We start from the raw sequence: 23,891 nt of genomic DNA on the forward strand, positions 1-23,891 counted from the left end.
ACACTAATTCTTCCCTAGTTTGAATTCTACTATCCCATTGCTTCTCTCTACAGCAAGGAAACTATCAAATGATGTTAAGATTGTCTGTATATCAACACGCAGGAACAGAAAAAGAAATCTTAATGCTCATCTCTTTTTTCAGTTGACTGACCTGTGAGAGAAGGCAGTGGGGGAGGAAATTAGCGCTTTAGATTTTCCCTTCTTTCTTCTTTTTACTCCTCAAAGAGCAAGGGTGATTGTTTCTTGGAGTGAAAAGAAAAGGTTTCGTATCTTTATACCCTGAAGAAAATTCACTGTGGCTGTTTGTGAGAAGCAGGAGGAGAGGAGGGGGACTGCCTAAATGCAAAGAAAGAGACACTTGCTCTGCCATCTGTTCCCGTGCACTGTCACCAGGCTGCTCTGCAGTGTAAGAGGCAGCTGCTCCCTTTTCCAAGAGTTAACATGAGATATTGGAGAGAGAACCCCCACCTTCCAATTCTGACTCTGCCCACAAAGGATCACAGTGAGTAAGTTTATGGTACCCATTTATTTGCGATGCAGCCCCGGGTACAATACCTCTGGCTGTGTTCTTCTGCCTCTCGTGACAGTGGCAAGCTGCATTTTCCTCTCAGGAACAAATGCAAGTGGATTAGCACTATCATATTCTACTCAGTAGACTTTGCTTTGCATACATTGCCCTCACTGTATTTTATGTCAAAGATGATTCAGCAACTTGGTCCTAAGTTCAGGAACAAACAAAGATTACTGAAGGGGCTGCTTGAAGGAAGGAGATGAACAAAAGCCCCATTTGTTAAAAGGGAAAATAAATAACAGTCTGGCTATTAAATGAAAGGAAGCGAGACCAATGAGGGATACAAAACTTAGGATAGCAGCTGCTAGAGTATGAACTGGGACTAAGGTTTGCCTTTGCCATCTGCAGACTGCATTTCCTCAGCCTATGAAATGGATCTTTGCTTTGCCAACATCACAGTGTCAAAGTATAAACGCACTTTTTTGTTTCTTTGTTTTTTTAAAGCATTTAAAGAGAGTTCATTTAACGTTATTCATTTAGAAGGCTTTGTTCCTGACACTTTCTACCAGCTTTCTTGTCTCTTTGTTTCTAATAGCTCAAATTAAGTTTCCTTCAGGAGAAACGAAGATTTATAGGATTCACAAGCCAAGACTTTAGTGTCCTGTAACTGGGGTATTTCTGTCTTGCTTTATTTTATTTCTGCTTATAATTATGTTTTGTTTCTCTAAGAAGACCGGTTGAGATCTGTCCTGGTTTGGGCTGGAATAGAGTTAATGTTCCTTTTTGGTAACTAGAATAGTGCTGTGTTTTAGATTCGGCATTGGGTTTGGTATGGGAAGAATGCTGATACCACACTGGTGTTTTCAGCTGCTGCTGAGATTTCAAGGACTCTCCAACTCCCCATGTCCTGCCCATGCACAAGAAGCGGGGAGGGAGCACGGCCAGAGCACCAGACCCAAATTGGCCAATGAAATATTCCATATCATGAAACATCATGCTCCCTATATAGAGGAGGGGTGGTCGGGAAGGGGCTCTCTCTCACTTCTGGGATTGCAATTGCAGGATCTTGGTATTGATGATACTTTTTAAAGAAAAGGGGCAATTCCTTCTGGAGATCAGCTGATCTTGCCCAGAATAAAGACGGCTTCAGAGGCAGTGTTCTGCAGGAGACAAGAAAATACTGCTAGTCATCAGGAACCTTGCATTGTGTTTACGTGGCAAGGTTTTGGCAGCCAGGCCAGGGTGGGGGACTGCATGGATGGCTTCTGTGAGAAGACATCAGAAGTTGCCCTCATGTCAGACAGAGCCAGTTCCAGCTGGTTCCAGGATGGACCTGCTGCTGGCCGAAGCTGCGCCCATCAGCAATCTCATGCCAGAGAAGGTGGATGTGCCCTGAAGGAAGCTACAGTCAGTGGAGAGCCCACACTGGAGCAGGGTCCTGGCAGGAACCTGCTTGCAGTGCCTTGTGGAGAGAAGCCCGTGCAGGAGCCTGTGGCAGATCTACCTCTGTGCTTAGAGTGCCTAGACCCACCACATCCCTCCAGCTCTGCCACGTCAGTCAGCTGTAGGCATCATATGATGTTGCTGCACGGCTATGCACATGAATTGAAGCTGTGCTCCCTCAACCCCATCTCTAACACTTTAAAACTAGATTGCCCGAGACACCTAAATATTTTGGTTTTGACAGTTTACTCTTCTAATCCTTTGACAGAAACTGAAGTTTCATAGAGATTTACAGTTAATCTAAAAACTGCTTCTCCAACACCTAGCTACACATCAACTTCACTAATCTCACCAACAGGAAAACAGACCGTAAGGCACTTCTCAAGTAATCATAGCTGAGGTGTACATTCTCCTGCTTTACACCAGTTCATGACTTTGCCAAGACTCCTGGTAGGAGTATTCTCTGCAGTGGAAGTCTTAGTCCAAGTGCTTCTATCAGAATATTCAAGGCTGAAAATGAGTGCTTTTAAATGGAGTCCAGAAACTCCTTCTCCCTTCATGTGGAATTTCCGGTGTCTCTAGCATCAAATAGCAGTGCCTTCCTTTCTCACCCAGCATAGCACATCAGCATATGATTAAAGATGTTCACAAGCTCATATGAATGACTGGAGAGCCTTTGTCTTACAAGAGACCAATAAAAGATTAATTTATTACATTCACTTAGATCAGGATGCTCTTCACGTAGCCAAGATGGGAGGCATGAAGGCTTTTTCCATTTTCTAACAAGAAGGAAATGGGCCTGTTCCATTTGCATAACTTTGACTGTAGAAGGTAATAATATCTGGACCTATGTTTACCTATGCATTATACTATAGATTGTAGTGGGAAAGGGACATATAGAAAAATATTCTTTACAGGTGGATATTCAATTATGGATGGTGGTATCTGAGGCAGGGAGTTGTACAGAAATGCAGAAAGGAATTGTTTAGACTAATGCAGATCTATGAAAAAATTAATGGTAACTGTTCACATTTTCAGTCCATAAAATGGCATGTTTTAGTGATTTCAGGGATGACAAAGCTTCTAATGCAAGTCATACAAATATATGTAGATGCAGATAACTTGTCACCATGTGGAACTTGACAACCAACATTCAGAATAGCCAAGTCTATTTCCAATATATCTGAAATCTGAATTTGTTTTGCTTCCATGCTATTTCAAGTGAATAGGAATTTATTTTGCAATTGTTTCTGGAAAGTGTTACCGAAAGCCTGGTCTAATTTATGTGATTACATATAAAGAGATGTGTGTGTGTGTGTGTGTGTACATATGCATTATTTTTCCCTACAAATTTTATCTCTCTTCTAATGTCAAATCATTATCATGCAACACTGAGCCATGCTTTGTTATCTGTTTTTTGGTTTGTTTTTTTGGTGTTTTTTTTTTTTTTTTTTTTTTGAATGTTAAAACCCAATGTGAATTTTTACTTGTTTCCAGAAGCATATTGCCTTCCCTTGGTAGTTGTCCTGTACTACTCCTGTTTCTGCTAATCTGTGACACACATTGGCAGTAACACTTGAACTGATCTCTCAGAGTGCTTGTCTCAGCAGTATCCATTAACTTGCACCTATAAATAAGGTTTCTTTTTAGAAATCTGGCCTGTTTTACATCCCCATTTCTGTCAAAGTGAAAGCATAAGGGAAACTGAGCACTTTGGTGTAGAATCACTGATACCCTGTAATTTATTGACATGTTCTAGGACTGAAAACAATGTAGAAATGTAATGAGATGTTTAGTTAGAGTTATTAAAACTGCTTCATTAATCAACAAACCTGCTTTTTATCCCCGCATCTGGGACATACTGCACATATCTAATTCAAAACCACATTTTGTGATTGTCATTATGTGAAGATGCTTAGACATATCTCATGAAAATATTAATTATACTTCCCCTCAACTCATACAAGTTTTCACATATTCTCATTTGCATCAGCAGCACGATACCTGTCCTTTGCATCCAATTTTCATTCTGCTGTGAACTGTAGCCAACTCCACACCCCAATCTTGTGTACAAATGTCATTACTTTATCCAGGCTATTATAACAATGACATTTTATCTGTGTGGTCCATACCTGAAAAACTGTATTATCTCATATTTCTTCTCTCTACCTGTATTAATGTCCTACCACAGACAATCAGGAATGCACTTTTTCATTTTTAGTTGTCTGACTCCATGGATGCTTTACCCTTACTGAGTAAGATTTACACTATTATATACTTCTGCTTTACATATAACTTTTGCATCCCATCTGTACTATTCCTATTGCATTTGGGTAGGACTTACAACTGCTTTATCTTACATTTTTTCTTTTGCTTCTTCATCCCCCTTCCCCTGCTTTAGAAACATTTGTATTCTCTTTTCCTTGAGCATCTTTAGCTATCTGGCTATCTAATGATATACTATCTGCTTACCCCAGTCCCCATAGAAAGTTTCCCTTTTCATTCCTCATTCTTTTATGAAGGACATGTTCTTCCTTGTTTCTTACAAAGGGCAGAACCCAGCTTTTCAAAACAGGTGTTCAGGCTCTTCAAATGAAGCTTAAAAGAGCAAAAGGTCAAGTTCAGCTGCTACAGATAACATCTCATATCAAAGGGAAGAATTCGTTCCCAAATACTTTAAAAAAAAAAAAAATGTGAAGAAAAGCATCTCTAGGTAAGTAGCTTGCCTTTATCAACAATTTTTTATTAAAAAGACAGTTCTGAAAGACAATGTAACAAAATAGAGACTGACATGGTGCAGTAGGCAGTGATGATGTTACTTTTAAAAAATTATGGGCTTTTCTTAAGGATGCAACAGAAGGAAATTTAGATAAGAAAAAGAATAAAATATTGTATTATTAAATAGAGTGCTTGCCTCTTCCAGGTATGTGGGAGGTGCAAACTTCTCAATATAACTAAAGGAGAAAAATTGCATCCTCAGGGATAACAGGTTCCCTGGAACAAGAAAGGAAAAGGAGCAAATTCTGTCCACTCCAGAGCTATGACTTTTTTTTCAGTTACATCTCTCCACTGGAGACGTTCATAAAAGAAGTTTAGATGACTGGGGGATCAAAAGATACTGCTTCAGCTAGCTGCTGAAGCTGCTTTACAGTCTGTGAGGGTCATTACTTTCACTACTTCCGTAATGTTTGTATAGTAATCTGTAAGCCAGTATTCAATAGGGACTCCATTTTTGTATCTGCAGTCATATTCTGCCTAGCCCAGGATAAACATGTATGTAACGAAAATAGTGTAAACTCATTTGAAAAAGATAATGAGACTTTGACTTATTTTTAGACATTTTTCAGGGAACTGCACCTAGAGAAGTAACAGAAGCATGTGGTGGAAAAAAAAAAAAAAAAAAAAAGTGAAAAACCTTCTGCATAACTCCTTTCAGTTTAACTCTCCTTGAGAATTACAGTTCTGGATTTTTCAGTGCAAACTGGTAGACTATTATTTGATTTTTCACCATTTTACCTGAGGGAGCTTGTACTGTCTCATAAATCTACTGAAGGCAAGAAATTAAAGCAGGATGATAGAAAGTAACTTCCTTCATTCAATTTCACCACCTTTTTGAAAAATGGGACATTGAGGACTGGACATCATCTAACCTTTGTAGAACAATCCCCTCCTCAATTTAAAACACCATATTCCCATCAGCTGCTATTGATAAATTAAGACATAACTGTACTGTATATTCCTCCATCATTAGAAGACTCTGAGGAAAGAAAAAACAAACCCTCAGACAGCAATGACATTCATTCAAATTATTAAACTATCTTTTCTCAATTGGGTAAAGTCCGAAGTAGAAGAATGCATAATGGTGCTGATTAAATTACTGTAACACTCTGAGAAAATTTATGATCTTTAAACTACTTCAATTTATCAAATATGAATAGAAAAAGTGTTGTTTAATTTTATTCCTTTCAAACCCTGTAATGTAATTAAGGGGACTAAATCTTGTAATCCAGTTCTCACTTCAAATTTAACTTAACAATATATATGCTATGCCTGTAATGTCTGCCAGCTGAGGTTCTAAGATGTTCCTCATAGTATCTAGGACATTAAGGGTTTCCACAGTATCCAAGAACACATTTTAATAATGATTTTGATTAGGAGTCCAGTGAAGTCTAATGTCAACTTCAGTGACCTCTTAGCCAGTTCTATGTAAAGCAGATCCTGAGGGAATATATATTAACTAAATTAATTACACTTTAGATATATTAATCTCCCTATCTTTCCCTTCTGCCATCTGTCACATGATATGACATAGTTAAGTCACAGCTGGTAAACAGAATTATAAAAATGGGATTTATAAGAATTATAAAATAACTGGATAATTGCATCACCAGTGGCAAACTGTACAAAACTTTTTTTTTTTTTTTTTCCCCACACAATTTTGTATCACATCAGCTGCTTATTGTAAAGGTGAGGTAGGAATTTCCCCTATATATTCAAATAAAGAAATGACAGATTTGATATCCAAGAAGACTATTCTCCTAGAAGAATGTAAAACAGCCTAAGGCAAAGGACCATAAATTAAACACATAATGCCATTCATTTCTTGGGGCTGCCATTGTTGTTGTTTTACCCAGCAGGCAGCTAAATATCTCACAGCCATTCGCTCACTAACACCCTCAGCCCACCCCAGTGGAATGGGGGAGAGAATCGGGGAAAAAAGGTAAAACTCATGAGTTAAGACACTTTAATAGGATAGAAAAGGAAGGGAAAATAATAATAATAAAAGAATACACAAAACAAGTGACCCACTATGCAGTTGCTCACCACCCACTAACTGATGCCCAGCCAGTCCCGAGCAGCGGGCTGCCACCCCACATCCAACTCCCCCCAGTTTTATTTTTCAGCATGACACCATATGGGCTGGAATATCCCTTGGGTCAGTTGGGGTCAGCTGTCCCAGCTGTGTCCCCTCCCAACTTCTTGTGGCACCACCCAGCCTGCTTGCTGATAGGGGGGGGGGGTGAGAAGCTGAAAAGTCCTTGGGTTAGTGCAAGCACTGCTCAGCAGCAACTTAAACATCAGGGTGTTATCAACATTATTCTCATCCTAAATGCAAAACATGCCATTATACCAGCTACTAGGAAGAAAATTAACTCTATCTCAGCCGAAACCAGGACAGCCATATAGTAATGAAAAAATGCCATTTTTCTTACTTTTGCTTATGACACTCTTGTAAATTTTATGCCTATAAACACTCTCTTTGAGCTTCATATTTGGAATAACACAAAAATTGTAGAGATACACAAGTCAAAATCCTGTTCAGACAGGTTCTGCTTGCAAGTGGTGATTCCAAATGGTTTTGAAGACTGTACAGCCTCTGAGCTTGTGCGCTTTTGTAGCTGCAACTAGTTTACTGAATGCTGTTTATGAATATAAATGGTGAAGATTAAGAATGAGAATGCTCCAAACAGCCATCTCATTAAAAAAATTAGGCAGCTATATAACATCTCCATCTATATAAAGTATGACCCTTTAAAAAAAAAAAAAAAATCCCATCATAACCTGCATAATGCCTGAATTTTGCAGCATACCTTAAAGTCAGTAGGGAATTCAATGGCATAATTCACTTTAAAATCAGAAATTCCATCTCAATTGCCTCTGCTATAATTATATGCCTAGTAGTGCTGCACAGACAGAGTAGAGCAAGCAAAATCAAAGAACGAGTCAGCATAGATCTCAAGGACTAGTGACAAGGGCAGCAACAGACAGATGTTGCAGGAGTGCCTCATGCATCTTGCAACTATAGAATGATGTCAAGGAGATGTGTATTGGTGGCCTGCACACAGAGCATGACAATAAGCCATAGTAATTTCTTCTTTCATGTGTTACTTGCTTTTATGTCCAAACCTCTTCTGGTAATCTAAATGATGCCAGGGTAGGTGTTCAGGCAGAACAATTCTTTATACATACATATAATATGACTGTGCAATATTCATTTTTTATCACTGTCCTGTCACGATTTAGGACCACAACAATTAGCATTATTACAAACTTCCAAGTATGGTTTTGAGGACAACATAGGCCATAGACTGTTACACCATTCTAGTCCATTTTATGTAAGATAGTAATTGCTTTATTTTAAAGACACAAGAGTTTTTGTTATTGGCACAGCCTTTGGCATGGCTTTTCCCCATCTCAATTAGTATTTTCTCAGGCTATGCTCAGACAGATGATCTTTGACCTTTATTTCTACTCACTTATATGTAATATATGTATGACAAACTATGATGAGCTTAAAAAAAGCCCAGAGTCACCTACATGAACTTTAATCTTTACCAAATGTATATGGTCTTTATAAACAGAATTTGACAGGTTGGAATGATGATTTAACACCGTTAAATAACTAATCTATTAAAAGCCATATATGGCAGTGTTTGATTACTGCAATATGCTGCATTTGAAATTCATGCGTTTTCTATTAATAGAAGAACCAGTTCTTCAACTGTTACTTATTCATATTAACACTAGTGCATGCTAAATAGAGCAATGTGAATCAGCTATACTTTTTGTATAAAAAATTAATGACACTGGAGGCAATGGTTTGAATCTATATGTCTCATTTTTCTGCTTTTGTTTCTGTAGAATCACCCAGTTATGGAAATGCTATAGTTTTGCCTCTGACGTGATGTAAAAGTTAAAATTGAAAGCAGTTAATTTGATCAAGTAAAATTTTGCATTTGTTTTCATTATGGGTTGAGTTTTTGAAGGATTAAATGTTTTCTAGGTATTCTAATAAACAGTTTTAAAATCAGAATCAACTTAAAATACCTTCGCCATAAATATTTCTTCAGCTTGAGACTACAAACAGAATCAAGTGGTAAGCATGGCTACAGTATGGCTGTTTAGTTGGAGGCCTGTTTGAGAAAGAATAGCACAATCTAAATAAAATAAATTGGATTTCCTGTTTTTACTAAATTCTTGTATTTCCACCATCTATGCAGCACAGTTTTTTTGCATGCTACCCACATGTGTACATACACAGTTGGACAACGCTTTTTAACTCTGTTGATAGATGAGCAAACTGAATAAGGATGACTACTTCCCTAACACATTCGGAAATACAGTGAAATGAAAAATTTCAATTGGAAAAATACTTTTGTTGGAAAAAACCTGTCTACTACTAAAGTATCTGATGGGAAAGTGTACTGAATTTTTCTGTGAAAAGAATTTTTTGTTCTGTTAAAGACAGATATTGAGCTATAATAATTTTAAGATTGACTACTGTATTATGGCATTCAATTAAATATGATTAAAATGGATGAGATTTAGTAATATTACTATGTGATTAAAATGTTAATTAGACAGTCCTAATTCAATAAATCTTTTTCTTTCATGAGAAATTTTTAATTTGTATTTTATTTCACATTTCAAAGTAAATTTTCAAATAATAAGGCAGAAAATAGATTTTGTACACAAAGGAAACATGTATTTACATCTTAAGAAAATAAACAACTTGGATCAGCCTAATCCAGACTATTGTTGCTTTATTACTACCTGAAATTTTCTGCCTAAAACATATTTCTTGGTCTTCAGTGCAACTGAGACCACATGAACTTCAGTTGTCTTAATCATTTAAAAATCCAGATGCATGCTGTGCTTGCAAATTTATAGTGGCTTAAAAATTATCAGAAACTGATAAAATATATTTGTAAAACAGAAACATAGAAAATATATTGCATGCAAAATTATGTATTTTGAAGATATAGACATCCTCTAGTACTCACAACTTTGCATATTTACTAGAAAGACTCCACAGAGTATAACAACATAATCTAGCAATCTCTGTTGGCTTTCATTAGGTATGTATTCAAGTTGTGTGTCACTGGGAATAGCATTCAAAGACAGACTGTATGTGTTCATCCAAGATCATATGTTTTTTCTAATACATGCTTATTTTATCTTAAAATATTTGTCTTTATTTAAAAGGTTATTTGTTCTCTTGTACTTAAACATTTACATTTGTCATTGTGGTTTGGCTGGCAGAGAAACTGGGATTGTGTACATGTTGCCATTTGTTAAAATACTGATGTAGTAAGAAAAATCTGCATTTACTGCTTCTGCCCATCACACATTTAAAAAGCCTCATGTCCTGTGCCTTTTTAAAGACAAAGCTAAAAGAGCAGAAAATATTAAAATCAGTTTTGAAAAAACTTGGTTTTGTTTAGAAGTGTGATTATAACTACTACTTGAAACATATGCAACAGTTCAACAAAGCCAAAAGAAACCAGATGCACAGCCTCAGCTATGTGTATACATGTAAGTATATATGTACGTTTGCTTGTTTATATATCTATACAAAATATGCATATATAATGATGAGAACAAGAAGATATAAGGTCTATGAATCTATCTGTTTACTAGTACTATATTGAAGTCTTAAGTCTTGCTTATTGTGCGTCAGGTGTTCCTCAACAATTATTCACAGAATGTCACAAGCTCAACTCTGAAGTCCAGAAGATGAAAGACAGTACATACAAGTCTACTCTTACCAAAAAAAAAAAAAAAATAAATATAAAAAAAAAAAAAAAATCAGTCATTCTCCTTACAGATAAATGGTCAGGCCACAGATAGATAGTTTATTTTGAAAATAATTGTGGATGGCCAGTAGCTACTGACAGGCATTGAAAGTGTTCTTTCTTTCAAAAATATTTGTCATGGTTCAAGTTTTCCTGGACATGAATGTTTTTTACCAGATTTTAAAGGAACTAATGAAACTCATATTAACAACTGTCCAGATTGTTATAACTGTGGTGCCGTCACTTGTAAATTGGTGTATTTTCTTGTCAAGTGATAGTAGCAACATGATGGGAAATACCAGAATTTTTTAGCTCTGGATTCTGAAGTGTCACTTATAATCAAAAGTAACTCATCAAGAACCACTAAAACCTTCTTTCTAGCTAATCTGCAGTAATTTCTACTACATTTTCTCGTCATGATGTATTGCCTTCCACTCTCCCTTTAGAGCATTGAAGCAGCAGCAGTTTAAATAAATAAAATAAAATGTTTGCTCAGAAATCACCCAGAAGAAAAATATCTTCAGTTGATTTCCTTCAAAAACAAAAAGAAAAAATTTTTTATGAATAGATCTACAGATAGCCAATAACGTAAATTAGAGCTAGACTAGATATTTGTTTTCACAGAAAGCTCAAGGAAGAGGCTTATATTATTATAATGCTAAGGAAATAAATTTGCAGACATGGAAGATCCTTCATAATGAATAGAATTGCAATGGAAAAATGTGAGAATTGGAACTCTCTGGATGTTCACACAGGGGCAAAGATTATGTTTTAGTTCAAGCCGTGTGAATTCTGCGGGAACTTTTAATCATGAACATAACCACCCAAAGTACTATCTCTCTCACATAGAAATCCCAGAAACTACAACATGACAGTTGTTCAACTGCTGGTTTCTGTACATTAATTCAGTTGCAAAGAGAAAATGATGTTCATCATCATTTGAAAAGCAGAAAACAGGAAACAATTTCTGCATTATGAAAGCAAAATTTTGTTAAAATAACTCATATGATTTCTACCACCATTTCTATCTACTATTTTTAGATCTGACTGAAAGATGGTAACTAACACTCTTTCTCCAGTTTTACTACTTTAATAAAAATGACAGTCGTTTCCTGATAAAGAGTTGTGAGTAATTATGCAGTAATACAGAGTTCATTGGTGAAATTCTTTCCTTCTCATTTATCTTTAGTAGAATTTATGCCTTCTGTGGAAGGTCCCACTGTGTGTGGTAGTTGAGTAAGATGATTATCACAGTCTATAACATTAAACTGCTACTTTTTAAAGTGCCATGACAGCTGAAAAAGGAGTGAAAGAAATGGTTTCCACATCCAACAGACATTTTAAAAATGTATTTGCTCTATTTGATCTCACACAAAAATTATTAGTTTTCAATCATTTTTAGAATATTTATGATTATTTATTATATAAGTTATAATTGGAAGAAATTTTAAAGGTAATTGCTTATTTTAGAACACCTAAATCACTGCTTTTTAAAAATATTAACAAGGTGTTGAATTTCACCAAATTGCAAGATATTTGGACAAAAAAGATGACCTGGTGATTTTAGATAGAAAACATTACGGCTTCTTTTTTTTTTTTTTTCCAGACAATTTTCACAGAAGTTCCTAAACAGAATCTGCTAAAAATTCTTCTTATTAATTTTTTCTGTATGTTTATTCTTTCTATAACCTAGGGGATGGTAAAAAAGAAAGGCCAGGGCCCATTCTTAGACTAATAAAAATTGCATAGATTCAAAGTAACTCAATATGAGCAAATGGTTTCTGTTCCTTTCAGTGAAGTTACTCTGCACAGACATTTTTGTAACAATATCTACAAGTCTATTGTCTCTTCAAGGGATTGATCCTTTCAGCTGACACTAGCTCTTCTAAAACAATATATTAAGACACTCAGGACTCCACAGGGCAATAGGATGACATACATATAACAGAAAAGTGAAATTGTGTAAGAACTAATTTTATCTATCACACATTTGAAAATACGTTGTATGTAAATTGTACTTTGAAAAGAAAGTTTACATAATTTTTAGCATGATGTTTCTCTGCTTGTCATTAAAATGGAAAGCAAATATATAATGATCCTTCGGTGAGCTGTGGTAAATTTCAAACTTTGTGTGATCAACTTCTGCTCTAGAAAAACTTGTCAGAAGAAAAATAAACATTCTCACCTGACCACAGTGCTCACAGAAAGATGTGCAGAATCTAGATAAGTCATGTATGTGACTTGTTTAACCTTTTGGAGCAGAATTTACTTTCCTGCCTCTAGGAGTTTAGGCTCTGGAGTACTCTCCTAGATTTCACTTTGTGGCCTTCAATGCACTTTCGTCCCCCCCAAAAATAAAATTTACATAACTACAAAAATAGCAATAAGAAAAAAAAAAAGATTTTGTTGAGGTTGTGGTTCTTTAAGAGGCCTTGGTTGGCACCAGCCCCTGAGTAATAAGGAAATGTCCAACTCAATAACTATAAAATAGATTGAATCAGCTCACACAGATACAACATTTGAAGAAGTGCTGACTTTGGTTATTTCACAACTGCTAGATGTGTCATTATAAACTGGAAGTTAATCAAAACTGAAAGTCATCGTGGAGCACTGTTGAGAAAGAAAAGCTGACCTGAGGGCTGGTAAAGCATGTTTTCAAGTGTTGAAAGAGGGACTCAGCATTTTATACATTTTAAAAATTTTATTTTAATAAAACAGATGTTCATTTAATATGTGATACAAGATAATAATTCCAGGTTTACTGATGAACTAATTAGAAATACACAAGCTGAAGCTGGTAAGGGTAGTAGCAAACCATAATCCAGATGGGGGAAAAAAAAATAAATCCTGTAACATTTAAAAGGTGCACTGAGTAGATGCAAAAATGTTGACAAATTCTGAATACCCCAGAAATATGCCCTTGGAACTGGAAGTACAAAGGTGGCTGCCTATTTACTGTGTAGCATTTTCTCAGTTCAGACCGAGGCTAAATTCCTCTTTAAAAAGGTACACGTGACAAAAAGAGCACAGGAACCATTTAGCTACAAAATTCGAGTACTTCTAAGACTCCAGTTCCCATTCTGCAAGGTTTCTTACAATATTCCATCTATCTACTTGCATAGGACATTTGCAACCCGTTTTTCCACCTGGAAAACTGAGGCATGTTGCAACAAGCATGATATGCAAGTTACACAAAAGCTCATGGCAAAGAGAAATCTCATCTTCCATCTTGCTTTGTTTGCTAACCTCTGGATTATTCACTAAACTGGAGGAATAAATGGAGTTCAATCTCAAAGAGATTTTTAAGAATAAGGTGGTTTATTTCTCTGGTATATATAACAAGTTACTGATGAAAATAGTGTGCTTCTGAGAAGAGGTTTGAGATCAAATAGTATAATTATTGGTAACTTTTGTCAACTGAGACTAAAAGTTATATAGTCTCCATCCTTGGAGATCTGTGCAACCAGAGTGAATAAAGTCCTGAGCTACCTGGTCTGGTCTCACTGTTGAACTTGCTTTGAGCAAGAGTTTGCAGTAGATAACTCTGAGACCCTTTCTTAAATGACTCAGTGCATTAGCTGCAACCATCTCTCTGAAATCAAGCCTAAGGTCTAATTGACAGTATCTAAACACATCTTAACTTTATTCTGCTTCCTATCCTAGGAGGTGCAGTCCATAAACATGTGTGTGGTTCAAAGCAATCACCTGGGAAAGCAACATCTTTAACAGTCTGTGAAGTTCATATGTAGTATCTTCAAGTGATCACTCCTTCCTGACAAGGAAGAGGTTAACAAGTATCTTACTGTGTAAACAATTCTATTCATTTTAACAGGACTATCTAATGAGCTAACTACAGCTCTAAGTGTTTAAGGGTACCAAAAATCAGTGATTGCAGTTTCTGTCACCTTATGTCCAAGAAGTCTAAATATAGGCAATAATGAAAAGTCAGAGCCAAAGCTCTACTTGTATATGTAAACACACAGTAGCAGTGTCCACTACTTCTTTCAGTGATGCTACTCACAAGTGCAAATTAGGGTTCCAGAATCTGGTGGGTAATGCCTCTCATCACAACCCAGAGAGCAGTACCATTTCTACCTCTTTTCTTGCCAAGCCCTGTAATAAATATTGCATTGATTTCAATGGAAGTGCAGAGGTGTAAAGTGCCACACAGTGTGACTGAGCCCATCAGAAAGCATCAGTGTACTCCACACACAAGCAGAGTCTTAGCAGAGATGCAGTAGGTAGGACACACTCATTTGGCCCAACGTAGAGAGTAGTCCTAATTTTTAGGCTGAAATCTTTGACTTGCTCCTCTTTGTGACAGAACTGGCTAGCACCTCATAAGCTGCTGGCTGAAAAATTACCTCACTCTTTAGAGCCAAAAAGCATATTTTAGCCTAATACAGACTTTTGTGGTTTTGAATCAAGTCTCGACTTTCCCCTTGTCTTCCCCCCAGATCTGCCATCCATGTATTATTTATTATCCTGGGAAGATCTTCTGTGTCAAATATCATTTATTACTTCTGTTCAAATTAAAGAACAATCTGTGAAAGGATAAGCAAAAAAAAAAAAAAATCTTGCTTATTTTCTACACAAGGTAGATTTGTGTTTGTCATTTTTGCAGTATTACTTCAGTTCAAAAGGACAGATGAATTTCCCAGGCTTGTTCTACATTTGAAGGTTCTGTACAATATAGTGCATTAGTTAAGGACTTGAAAAAAATCATACCCTAGCTAAACCAGATATGCTGGCAAAAGAACTTTTGGCAGTGATGCTTTATGCAGCAACTTGTTTAACTTACTGAACAGAGTTAATTTACTAGTAGAAGCTATGTATTTACCTAGACCTGGGAAAGGTTCAAATATCTCACGGTGCAAACATTTTTTTAAATGTAGAAAACCTTACTCATGGTGTAAATTCTCCCCTGACACATACAGACATGAACTCAAAATCTTTTTTCTATGAAGGAGTGGAATTTCTTTTATGTGACTGAGCTGCTGAACATAGTAAGGAAAATTACAACATGTTATAAATGAAATAACACTAACAGTTCAGTCATTCATATGTAATCCCTTATAACTGAGTTGAAAGTCTGTAATTACAATGCAAAAGGTCTTCTCATTAAAGACTAAAATATAAATAGAGCTGCTCATAATTTTCTGAATTGATTCTCTCTTTTAACATTTGACAAAAAAAGTATACTTGTGGGAATCATCATTTTTTGACATCTCTCATTCTAACAAGCTCCCAAATTCAGAGTAATGAACTAAAGGGAAGGAACTTCCTCCATGTCAAACTAAGAGGAAAGCTTCTTGAATGCTGTTACAGACACTTATTTGAAAGGGTCCCATGTGCAGTACTAACAGCTGATTCACAAATATAACAAAGGATCCACCATGAATTTTAGTGTTTTTCAACTGAATGTCAACTGGACTTCATTTAGTTCCATATTACAGACAAATTGCCACTTCTTAAAAAACTTTTTCCACTTACAGACCTGTAAAATGTATCAAGACCATTTTCTTTAGTACTCTTACAAATTAAAAAAATGTTGGTGGGTTTTTTGTTAAGGTTACTTCTGAGTTGACATGTTATGTGCGACTTTTCCACTTACATTTTTTACTAACCACGTCACACCTTCAAGAAAGTTTATAATGGAAACCATAACAATGGTTCACACTTTGCTGGATTCCAGACTCTGAATCAATGGATGCACATAAAACAAAAAAGTATGTCAGAGATACTAAGGAAAGCAAAGTACAGAATACTAATGTTTAGGGTACTTTCCTGGAAAACAAGTTCTGAGAGCTTAAATTTCTTCAGGCAAAGAATTTTGATCCACCACGCTCTAGGTAAATTTTCTACCCACTAGCAAGTTGGTCAGTCTTCTCATAACACTTTACTAAAAGTGTTAACAAACCTCCTGAATTTTATAAATTCAGTCAGTGAAGGTCTCAGGGGTCAGTATTGAATAACATTGGTTGACCACCTGAAGTTTTCTGTTGTCTACTACCTCTTACCTTGAGTACTTGATTAAAAAAAAAAAAAGTATATCTCTGTGTTTTTTCTTACTGAAATTTCTGCTTCAGCATGATAAACAACTAGCCAAACAGTAACTATCCTGATTTTTAAGCTGACTTTTTTTAGAGTTGTAAAACAATGGCCAAAATAGAGCTTTCAAATGAAAAATCTGTAGTAAAATCCATAGTTGAGTTACTTAGAATAGATGCCAGGGGTCACAGTAGAATAAACACAACTGAAGTTTCCTTCATCAAAATTATGCAGATTTACTGAATCAGTGGAACTGAAAAGGATGAGGATACATGTGGTAGACAGTGTTTAACCCTTCTTAAAGTGGAGATAATAGAAAGCACTACTAGCAAATAATGAAAAAGCTTTCTGTAATATAAAACTTTATGTTCTGTTTAATTCTTTTCATATGCTGTCTTCCTGAAGTCTCTTTATCAAACTCTTAGGCTTGTGTATTTTGTTTGTTGTTTTTTGTTTTTGTTTTTTTTTTTTTTTTTTAATATTTTCACTTCATTCTTCTATGTCACCTGACTTTAAATTCCCATGGTTATGTCCAAACTTTCCTCTTTTTTTTTTTTTTTCTTTTCCAGTAAAGAGAATAGATAAATTTCTGATATAAAATAAATAAGTCATAACTAGGCCGTCAAAATATGGGATCTACAAGTTTTCACCTTCTTTACAAGTTTTCATTTAGTTTTCCTCATTACTGTAATGACCTCCTACTTAGTCCACACAGTACAAGAGCATATGTCAGTTCAAACAGAACACTACAGAGAGAAAATTAAACTAATCTAAAATTTAGATTTGCCAAATGCTTTCTTCTAGTGGTGTGAATACAAACAGCATTTTGGGGGTTTGAACTTTTTAAGGAGATCAACATTTATTGGCAAGTATTCTATGTTCTAATGAACTCATCTGCTTAAAATTTAAGTCTTATGCATCTGTTTCCTTCTAACGTGTACAAGAATAACCAAATGAAATTTATCATTGCTCAAGCTTATTTTGAATGGTGATTCTAATTTAGTCCTAACTGGGCTATGCTCTAAACAAATTAGTATCTTCATTTATCGTTTTCAACATCAGTCCTAGTGAAACATTCACAGTAAATTAAAGAGTTTACATTAAAACAACTCTATAGTTCTAAATTCACTGCAGAGATGGATTATGTATGTATGTCCCCCATTTGGGTATTTGTCTAAATTGCCTATTAGTTTTAGTAAAATCACAAATAGCCTTTAAATTTCTGCATTGTCTTACGAATTACTGAAGATTTTTAGTAGCATTTTTTAAAATTTCAGCATAACATTCCAGAAGAACACTGGAAGAACAGTGAAGTAAGGTACTTTCCCTTTTACCAATGCTTCTTCCTTTTTTCAGAAATGTAAAATGTTACAGATAGTGAGTGTTCTGCTGCTTTTCCTTGGGTATCAACCTCCCAGACTTTTGGTCACATCCTCTGATCAAACCAGCTGACTGGTGCTGAGCACAGTGTCTGCTCTCTTGGACAAAAGCAAAATCCATAGGATAGGACAGGTACTCCCTGTCATAGGAAATACATTGTTTATGTCATTCTGTCATAAAGCATACAAATGGTAAGGTTAATGACTTGGGAATTTTGGCTATGGTAGTGCTATTAGTCACAAGACACACATGAAAAAATTACTGTCTGCTGGTGCCTTTTTGAAACACTTAGGCAAGCCTTATTTATGACTGGTTTGTCATAGTTCAAAGTTGACTTCACTCATTTATTGCAAATACCCTCCTTTTTTTAATTTGCATTTTAACAAAAAGCTGAGAATTTGAACAGACCTTTCCTCATTGCACTCAGTCATTGACTCTGCATATGCATCTTACTCTCTTAATATTTACATTCTTCTTTAACTACATGTTAGTGTACCTAATGAAAACATTTGACAGCAGTCTCAGACCTTCATAGCAATACCCCTCCAAAGCCAAACAAACCTGAAAGGAGAGTCCTGTTCTTAAAGGAATTAGGAAATCAACCCCAATCCTTCACACACTTAAGCACCTGCAGAAATTAATGATGTGAATACTCAGCTGGAGATCAGTAACAAGCATTTAGCACACATTTAATTCATTCCTCAGTGATTGCAAGGTCAAATTCACTTCTCCTTATTTGGGTATTAGTAACACCTTAAAAATATGAGATATAATGCACTTTAAGACATCATTTTAGCATGGATGGTCATTTCTGAGTACTACCAGTACTACAATTGGGGAAAAGATTGGTGTTTCTTTGACACTTTTATCGCTAGATCAAATATCACAATAATAATAACATTTGCAAACTAGTTAACATCAGTGCAAGGCATTTTGAAATCCTATTATGAGATGTACCTGTATTTCCCTATATGACTTTAAATCAAGATCTGACTAATGTAAACTAAAAAAACAAAACAAAACCAAACAAAAAAAAACACACAAAAAAAATCAATAAAGCAAACACAGCCAACAAACCAACCAACCCTAATTTTTTAAGCTTTTCTTTTCACCTGCAAAATGCTTCTGTAACACTTCCTATAACATACATGTAATAATCGCTTTCCCACATTTCACAATTTTCTCGTCCCAAGCTATAAGTCACCCACGCAGCCAGCAGCCACACTGGAAGGCAATTCATAGAGCAAGGAGCATTCTATCTGCTTCTATTACAAACTTGTACAATTGCATAAAATCTGTGTATTGGAGGGGATATTTAGAGAAAAATATTAATACTTCATTTACTTTTGCTCATATCCCTAGAGGGACCATGAAAGTTCAGAACACAGACAACACTTTCCCATTCTGTGCAAAAGATAAGGAAAGTAGTAATTGCAGTTTGTCTCTGGATAATGTGGGGAATCAGATGAAACAGAAAAATCTAAGAACCAAGCAGGAAGTTGAGCTGACAATGACATCTTGGTAGAGAAGAAAAATGGCAACATGCTGATTTTTGTTCTAGGGAGGTTGAGAGTTGGCTAACTTTTCCTGCACTCAGCTGGATATAATTGGAACATAGCAGAGCAAAATGAACAGCCCACCCACAAGTGACTTCAAGAACATATCATATTATTTGTTTTAGTGTAAGCATTCTTTTACTTGGCAGTTCTGTACTTGGATTAAATATATTCAGCTCTTTCACTCTTGTTTCCTTTTTCCATTGTAGAACTTGAATTAAGACATCAGTTCCTCCTTCATTGTTTGCCAATATTCAAGGCAGAAATATTGCATTAGAGGCATGATGGAAAAGAGAATTAATTAGAAAGAAATGTCAATATACTTTTGTGACCTTAAAAAAACATTCATAAAGGAGAAAGTGGGCTGTATTCTTGGCATAAACAAGTATATACTTAGCAGAAGAACATATCTAATTATGTATATTTATATATATGTACTACATTTTTCAATTTGGAAATCTTCAAAAGATTCATTAGGAAATCACAAAAAAAAAATCTCAGGTCAGAGTAAAATACAGTAGTTTAACAGTGTACACATGTCTTGAAATAAAACTATACTGGTTTAAGAAACTGGGGCTGCAGGAATAGCTAGAAGACATACAGTACCATGGTATGACAAAAAGCCACATACCTTATCAGAATTGGAAACAGTTGTATGTTGATAGGAGCTAATACTGTTCTTGATATACTATCAAAGAAAAATAATAATATAAGTTTGTAACGTTCAAATGACAGAAATAATCAGAATTCAGAAAAATGTTGCACAGGGTAGCAGCAGAAGTGAATCTTTACTTACATGCTGATCTGAGAAGTATAGTTTTAAAAACTGTGTAGAGGGTTGATCTTGGCTGGCTGCCAGACCCAGCCGCTCTCCCACTCACCCTTCTTAACAGCACTGGGGGAGGAAATAAGATGGGTAAGTTTGTGTTGAGATAAAGGTAATAAGAAAAGCAAAAGCTACACACAGAAGCAAAGTAAAAAGAGGAATTTATTCACTACTTCCCATCAGCAGACAGATGCCCAGCCATTTCCAGGAAAGCAGGGCCTCAGTACACCTAGTATGCATATAGGGTACACTTGCTTGAGGAGACAAATGCCATAATCAAAAATAGCCCTTCATCTTCTTCTTTTTCCTCAGCTTTTATGCTGAGCACAACATCACATGGTATGGAATATCCTTTTGGTTTGTGTCAGCTGTGCTGGCTGTCCCCTCCCAACCTCTTGCCCACCCCCAGCTTACTGGCCTTTGGGTGGAAAGGGATTGGAAAGGAAGACTTGATGTTGTGCAATCACAACTCGGCAATAGCTAAGACACTGGTGTGCTACCAACGCTGGTCTAGCTACAAATGCAAGGCACAGCACTATATGGGCTGCTGTAAGGAAAATTAACTCCACTGCAGCCAGACAGATAATGTTTATCCCAGGAGAAAATGTTGACAGAGTGACAGCATGATCCATTAAACAAAATAGATGTAATTGGAATTGCATAGCATTGTGCTAATATTTGATTTAGATGCATACACACAAATGGATAGTGGGGTTGCCAAGAAGCAGCCAGCAAAGGTACCTCCTCATATCCCTTCTCTCTGACTCTTCACCAAGAACTTGCTTAGACTGGAGCAAAACTATGAGATAAAGAGCTATCTCACTACTTCTCCTCTTTTACAGAGGAATCATCACTGTGACAGCCTAGGTCAAGGTGATCAAAATGAAAATGATCATTTTTCAGCAAATCATGTCCTGTGTGAAGCTACAGAAGAACATTCAGCATATATTCATTTTTTCTAGATGTACCTTCAGCCTGAAGAAATATAGTAAAGATCAAAAATACAAGCAACAAAGATTTCCAAACTGAACATGCTCCAATAGATAATGTTGTAGCTTGAATATATTGATTTTTTTCCCCTCTTGCTTTCAAAGAAAGCTGCCTTCAGGCTTAATCTTTGTGTATCAAAGGGAACAAACATAAGAGAAAATGTTTTAAAGAGAATTTTCACACTAGCAGGTGTTATACAGGGTTTGTTCACCACACTGGTCTATCTCCTTGAGAAAATGAATGCAGCTGTCTCCTCCCCCATCTTCAGGGCTTTGTGGTCTGGAAACTGTGAGTGAATCTGGTCCATTCTTGCACCTCTGTATGTCAAGAGCTCTCTTGGTTTTTGATAATTGCTTTCTTTGGGAGATAATTAGAAGAAACCCAAACTAACCTACTCTCAACATTAGCAGAGGGACACCTGTGAAGCCAGCTACTCAACTTTTTTTTTATTAATTCCCAGGACCATTCCTACATCTTCTCTGTTCTTGTCAAAGCCTTTTTCTCCCCTTTTCAGAGTTTCTTTCCCACATCTGTACCAGCAATTGCTTAAAAATCAATTATTTACAATCTGCTTTTCAATCGTTCCCCAGACCGTTGAGCTCAACTCCTCTTCTGAAAGTAGACATCTATAATTCAGCTGGTTCATTGCCATAGCCTGGGTTCTAGACTCTTCCAGAGGATGCCCTCCGTCAGGCCAGTCTTTGAAGATGACAAATTTCCCCTCTCACCTAAGGAACTGTATAAATGAGTCTTCCCTATCCCCTACTACTGTATCCCTCTTCTTATATTCAGCAGAGATCAGACAGGGCAATTAAGAAGGCTGACCCTTCTAGACACAACAGGTAATTCTACCCCATTACAAGATGTTTCCAGGTCTATCACCTCCCAAAGGAATGGGGGAATATACCCTCGCTCCTTGTTTTACCAGGAGTCCATCTGTCATTGCCAGCTAGATCCAAATGAACAACGTAGTACATTCTTCCAGCTGCCCCTCAAACTCAAGAGATTTGCCATTAATACTTGCATATTTAACTTATTATTTCCCTTCAAAATTCCACCTATTCTCCTATCCAGGAGATTATAAAAAAAAAAAAAAAAAAAAGGCAAAAAAGAGACAATAACAAAGCAACTTAAGCACTGTTTTGGTGACCACATTCTGCCTTATCTCACCACTATAACCTTCTTTTCCATCTTTTTTTAATTTTCCATCTGTTCTTGCTTTTTTTTACTTTATAAGTCATTTGAGGTGAATCTGTATCTTTGTTTTTGTGTTCATATAGGGTACAGTATAATGACATTTCAGCCCACACAAAGAAATTGCAGTGTAAAAGAAAATATGGAAATCCTCTAGAATAATTTGCTGTAGAGGCTGCAGAGACATTGTTACTTAGTTGTGAGAACAAAGCAGTAGTGGAGGAAGTTAGTGGAAGGTTTTGCACTTCACCCTGGCTGCCAAAAGTGTTCATAGAGAATTTTTGACAAATGGTACTGAGAACATAGTCTAGTTTAAAAAAAAGTTTCAAGAAGACTAAAAGTCAAATTACACAGTAAAATCTCTGACTCTGTTGCTCATTACAGTGTTTGTGTACTCCCCTCAGAAATATAAAGTAACAGTTTCAATAAAGAGAAATCATGTAAGTCTACAACCTCTCATTTCTAAGTTAATTCTGTTGTGTGTTTCAGCTTTCAAAAGTGTATTAATTTATAATTCTAGTAACAGTTTGTCATTTATAATTTTTTTTTTTACAAATACTCTGCTCTGTTACTTTTGATCTTGTCTAACTTAAGTCCATGTAATTCTGAGTCTTTTTTCCCATCTTCAGTTCCCCTAAGATGTGTCTTTTCTAATGTTTCCAGCCCTCTAAGCATGATAAATGTTGGTAATTTCTGTGTTTGCATAGTAGGAGGAAACAGAGATAACCAGCATGGCATAAACTGGAAGAATTCAAAGCATCATATTAGCTAGGGTGCAAACGTAGATATTGCTGATGAATACGGTAACAAAATGAACTGGAGAGTGAAGCAGCCTGGCCTGACAAAATCTGTCTCTGTTTTTACATTTTACCTTGTGTAAAAGGAAGAGTAAGCGGGGATTTATTGTCTAGAAGTTGGAGTGAATGAAGCAATGGTAACATTTCAAAAGCATGAACTGCAGTTATCCTTGTAAACAGAGTCCAAGATTTTTTTCCTGGAAAGGTGGCAGTAACATCTCCCTAAGAATTAAGCAGGTTTTGTGCCATCCTTCTGTATGAGATTTGAACTAAAGTAACATGTACTCAGACCAGAAAAAAACCCCTTGTTTGTTTTAGTGATAAGTCCAAATTACTTATAGCCATAAACACTGAAATTGTGCACATTATTCAGTTACAAAAAAATAACAATGAGTTTACCTATTTTTAAATCTACAAAACGTCCACACCAGTTTCTAACATAGAACATCATGCTAGGATTTTTTTCTCTTGAATAATAAAAAAATATTCAGAAGATTAAACTGAATATTTAGCGCACTATACATGTATTGTATCGAGTGCAGTTAGAGATCACAGAACAAGGTCTAT

The sequence above is a fragment of the Tyto alba genome, unplaced genomic scaffold (assembly GCF_018691265.1).
Source record: "Tyto alba isolate M040663 unplaced genomic scaffold, T.alba_DEE_v4.0 Super-Scaffold_48, whole genome shotgun sequence".
Classification (NCBI taxonomy): Eukaryota; Metazoa; Chordata; class Aves; order Strigiformes; family Tytonidae; genus Tyto; species Tyto alba.